The sequence below is a fragment of the Chrysemys picta genome, chromosome 15, assembly GCF_011386835.1.
Source record: "Chrysemys picta bellii isolate R12L10 chromosome 15, ASM1138683v2, whole genome shotgun sequence".
Taxonomy (NCBI): Eukaryota; Metazoa; Chordata; order Testudines; family Emydidae; genus Chrysemys; species Chrysemys picta.
The window spans coordinates 6,594,186-6,599,912 of NC_088805.1; positions in this window are offsets into that span (position 1 = coordinate 6,594,186).

Sequence of the window (5,727 nt, forward strand, 5' to 3'; positions counted from 1 at the left end):
CTTCTGGGGCCAGGGGCAAGAGCTGGGGTGGGTGCCTTTTGGGACAGCCATCCAGCGAGATCTGGGAGGTGGGAGGCCTGGCTAACCCATCTCCTAGGCTCAGGTCCGTGGGGGCAGAAGCCGATTGCGGCCCGAGGGTTGTTTTGGAGCCAGGGCCAAAGCAGGGTACGGCCATGAAGTGTGTGGGGCACCAGCTGCGTCCCAGCCTTAGTGCCGACCCTTGTCTGCCCAGCCGAGCTCCTGGGCCTGCGTTGGAGAAGAGCGAGGAATGCCCCAGGGTTAGCGCACCAGCCGGCAATTTAGAGACCTGCATTCACTTCCCTATTCCAGCACAAACCCCCGGTGTGGCCTTGGGCAACTGTGCCTCAGTTTCCTCATGTCTGAGAGGGGGATAATAGCCCTGCCCTACCTCTCTGGGGTGGTATGACCTGAGGGGAGACCTGAGAGAACCAGCGCTAGAGAGATGGTAACGGGGCCTGCTAGGGAGATTTCTAGTGGTCATAAAATGATTGCAAAGTCCTCTTAATCTAGGTTCCTTGATCTGCTCTGGCAGGCAGGGAGCAGTTGGGAGTGATCACTTCATTGGTTTGGGACTGATTAGCTAATGTTTATAAAGCGCGTTGAAGGTTTTTGTAAAGGGTTCACCAAGGGCTAAGTCCATCTGGCTCCACAGAGCGACTAGAGCATAAGGGAGAGATTTCCTTTGGGAGGCTTTAAACTTTGTCTAATTAGCTGCCCCTTCTGGTTTAGATTCTTGGATTAGGGAATGGAGCAAACGAGTGGCAATGTGTTCATCATGCCCTTCAAAATCCCCCAGGGCTCGGGCAAAGCCCCTCCGTAAATTCAGTCCATGCTAAAGAATCCACAGCCTCCAAATCTCTCATTATTGGCATCATCTTTCTAGACATGGGAACATACAGGAAGAAACTACTTGATTATCTTTCATTGGACTAATTTTCGTTGGTGAAAGAGACACGCTTTCTGTATCGTAGTCTCTATGCTGCTAACTGTTGAGGGAGATTCTCTATGCACAAGTGCTAGAGAATTGTCAAGTTCTGTCTTGCTGGTTTTTGCTGGAGGACTCCTTGGAGGTCTTGGGGATCAAGGCTGCGGGCCTGATTCTCCTCTTGCTTACCCTGGTGTGACTTCATTTCTCATGATGGATGTGTGGCGAGAGGAGAATCCAGCCTTGGGAGCCTTCTCAGCCCTAATCTCTTCCCCTCAGTGCGGTGGCAACAGACAGGGAGTTTTATTAATATTCTTCCCTTCTCAATTAGGGCCTGATCCAAAGCCCACTGAAGACTCCCATGGGCTTGGGTCCTTTACTTGCATGGCAACCCTTCCAACTACTCCATAACAAGTCACTTCACCCCCTGTGCCTCGGTTTCCCCATCCGTACAATGAGGCTAATGATGCTAACCTCCTTTGTAAAGTGCTGTGAGATATTATGAAAGGCACATTCTCCAGCAGTGCCTCTGAAAGAACAAACCCGGCTGGCCAGTAGTGAAATGTTCCAGACGTGGCTGTTTTGGGATAGTGCAGACGGCTGGAAAGGCAGCAGGCCTTCGGTCCCAGGTGCTGCTCGGCGGCTGGTTTCCTCTGGCTGGGACCAGCACTTATTGCAAGGGGGTTGGTTGATTGATGGGAAGGGGAGGAGGGTCAGGGGCTCCTTGCTTGTGTGGTATGAGCACAGAAACTCCTCCAGCCTCTGGCAGGCAGGGGGACTTATCCACCTGTTCTGGGTCCTGCCAATGTCAGGCAATGGGTTAAGGAGAGCAGGGAAGGGACAGACTCATTTGTTCAGCTGCGTTCAGATACCCCCTTCACCCAAACCTGTTCGGACTGAAGGTCAGGTTCTGCCCACCCCAAGCTCTCATCTTGTCTTTTTGGAGGGCTGGGGGGATTCTAGGCCTCAGCAGATGGCTGGACGTGGGGCCCAAAAGAACCCCCCACTTTCCAACCCCCCTGGATCCAGCTCAGAGCCTTGTGCGTCTCCAACTAAAGCACCAGCCTCCTACCTCGAACCCCATCAAGGCGTTAGCTGGTTTACCAGCGTCTTTCCGTGCAGTGGTTTCTGCTGCCAGCGGCCCTCAATGCTACTCCTGCAGAATAGCGGGGTGGGGTGGGGTGGGGTGGGGGGCTCTTGTGTTTCAATGCACCTTCTAGTTTTTAAACAAAAACTGTTTTATTTTTTTTGACTGAATAAACATTTTTAGTGAAATGTTTTCATTTTGGTAACCATTTTACAGCATTTGGGTGAAAAATTCAAAACTGAATGTGGAATTTCTTTCTGTTTAGGTTTTTATGTCAAAATACCAGTTTTTCTGAAACCCAAACGTTTGTACAGAAAATTGAAATGTTTTCAGGGGGGTTTTAAAACTGAAAAATGTGCATGGGCCAGTTAAGAAAACAATGGACTTTTTTGGTGTTTTGGCAAAATAATTTGCATTTCCTGCCCTGCTTTTTTATTTCTCACCCTTCAGTGGTCTCGCCTTGGTCAGCCCTTCAGGCTGGGTTGGGTGGGTGAAGGACACCCCAGCTGAGAGGATTTGTTCGGACTCTCCGTCTGTCTATGTATCTACCTCGAGTACCTATACAGGGAAAAGAAATCTGAGAGTAGCTAGAGGACTCTTCAGTCTAGCAGACAAAGGTGTAACAAATCCAGTGGCTGGAAGTTGAAGCTAGAGAAATTCAGGCGAGAATGAGGGGCACGTTTTTAACACCGAGATTAATTCACCAGTGGAACAATTTACCGTGTGTTGTGGTGGATTCTCCATCCCTGGAGTTTTTTAAAATCAAGCTGGGATGTTTTTCTAAAGAGCTGCCTTCGTTCAAACAGGAATTAATTCAGGGGCATCCTGTACCCTGTTCTACAGGAGGTCCGACTCGCTGTTCACGATAATCCCTTATAATCGGTGGAGCGAGGTATGGTACTTAGCATGGTGATGGGGGCCAGTTATCTGACCACCTCACAATGTGTAATGTATTTATCTGCACAACCCCTCACTAATCTGGCACTAGAAACTCCTGGGTTTGGATTCCAAAGTCACAGGTTCAACCCCCGTGCTGCCAACCCACCCAATGGCATCAGCTTACACTAAGGCCATGAGAGTCCATTGCTGTCAACCCAAAGGGCATGTCTATGCAGTTTCCTCCTCTGGAAACCCAAAGAGACCTCAGCAGAGAGCTCCTTTAGGGGCCAATCCATGGCAGAATGGATGTAGGGTATAGATGGGGAATCTCAGTGCCTGCTTTTAAATCCAGCAACAGCTGAGCAAGAGAAGGGGGGAAAGGTGGGGGCACAGAGAGCTCGTCAATCTCTTTCCTCCCTAGAAGGAATTTCCGCCACCCCCCGATTCTCGGAAACATAGAATGAAAGGGGACACAATTTCGCCTTAGCCGTAAGAGCCCAGCACAGGGATAGCACTTTCAAAGACATCACCCAGCGTTCCCAGACAGACATCTCTGTTTGACTGAGCAGAATGGGTTGATTTCAAGGGGATTAAAAAGGGAAAACATCATAGGGGTTTTAAAAAACCCTTCTTTACAGATCAATGTGAATCCTGGTATCAGTAATGCCATCAAATCAGCGGGATTGCTAACATGTCTTGGCACTTATTTCTGCTGTTTGTTTCCTCCCGGTGTTTCTCTCATCAAGAATCTAAATAGCCGTGTGTGTCTCGTTCACGTTTGCAGTGTGGCCAACTCCTGAGATATCAGCTGCGCTGCTCAAAGCCCCAGCTTCTGGTCATGTGATTAGAGGAAAACCTTTGCTTTCATTTTTAAAATATGTAAATTTCTAGTGCTCCGGGTTGCAGGAGAAAGCTTGAAGCTATGACCCTAGTAGTGCATGCTGAAGGCTAGGAAACCAGAAGACAAAATTTAAAAAAAATCCTTTTTTTATTATATATTTTTTAATTTCATGATTTTTAAATCAGTGTAATGATTTTGTGGATGCTTGGGATTGACACCCGGACTCCTGGTGCTTTTCACTGGTAGGGGCTCATGCACTTTCACACTGCTGCAATGATTAGATTGCAAACACTGTCTGGGTGCCCAGCAACTGTACCTAACTGGCAGGAATCCTCCCAGCCCGTCAGGCCTGCGGCATTAGAAAATAGGCCACGAGGTTAGTAACTAATCATTCTGAGGAATTGGGCAAATCTGGAGGTTTATTACTGACACAATCTTGTTTTCTGAACTTCACAGTGCCATGCAGCTGCCATTTTATATTCAATGCACATGCTGCCTGCTAAGGAGGAGAAAAACACCCTGTGCTCTCCCCAGTGGTGATCTTGCTTGAGGCCTCTCGTGTTTTGCTCCCCTCCCACCTTAAATGCAGGCGGTTCTGGGTGAGAGAAAACAGAGCAGGGCGGTCTCTCCAGGATGGGTTTGGTCACTTACTAAACATCACCCACATCTGTTTGTCCCTGTTAAAGGCTGGAGGGGCATGGCTGTTGTGTCACTTCCTGTGACACGTTGGCTGAGTGTGTTTTGTCTCCCTCTAGTGGCTGGGTCCACATCCAGCCAAAGTGTCCAACCTGTGGCCCTTGTGAGTTGAAGTGTGCTCCCTGAGCCATGGTCTGTGGTGCTTTTTTTTTTTTTTTAAGCCGCAGGGTTTAAATAAGCCCTGTTGCTACAGGGAGACAGAAGGGGGTGCTACCCATCCCCAGCCATCTCCCACTGCTGCCCCTGTAGCAGCTGCAGTGTGAGCTGGGAATGCAGTTTCTCAGTACTGCCCCCACTGGTGGCCTGCAGCATTGCGGGGGAAGGAGGTGAGAGTGGTTCTTTCTGCCCTGCTGCTGGGCTGTGGGAGCCCAAGGGAGTGTAGGAGAGGAGGGTTACTGGCTCTGCCTGAGACAAGGGATGCTCCTTGCACATGATACCTCCTGTCTCCCACACAGGCCATCACAAGAGAGGTGAGGAAAGAGGCTTTGCCCCAATTCTGGTTTGAGCAGCCTTGGGGTTGCTCTGCCTTTCACCAAATGGCAACAGCCTCCTAGGGATCACATGCCAGCTGGAGACAGCCAGAAACCAGCCACTCTCCCTAACACTGCAGGACTTGCAAAGAGGGAGGTAGAGGAGCCAGCTATGCTGGCTCTGAGCCAATGGGGACTGTCTTACATTGGGGTGTGGGGGGAAATCAGACTTTTCTTCCCTTTGCCCCACCTGAGCAGCACAAAAGGTGCAGATCAGGACACAAGAATTACCCCCCAAATTATAAACTCTAGCCCTTGACCTTGTTTGTCACAATATGTTCAGCCTTCAGGCTGCAAAAGTGAGAAACCACTGACTTAAAGAATAAAAACCTACTACTGCCCTGATAGCTAATGGAGCTATTCCCTTAACTCAGGTGGCAGGGGCCTGTGCTTTGGTACAAAATTTTCTGGATTCAAACTCCTACGGAAAAGAGTTGTTACATTCCCACAGCAGAGAGGGAGGATGGTCCAGGGGTTAGGGTATCAGCTAGTGACCTGAGTTCCATTTCTTGCTCTGCCACAGACTTTCTGGATGACCTTGGGCAAGTCATTTATCTCTCTGTGCCTCAGATTTCCATGTGTACAATGGGGTAACAGCCCTGCCCTGCTTCACAGGGCGGTTATGAGGCGCTCAGGTTCTCCAAGGAGTAGAGGCGAGATAAAATCCCAAGATGGTGACACCGGGGCAGCCTCACTTAAAATGGTCGTGCAGCTCTGTCTGGAAACAAACGAGGGACGCAGCCTTATA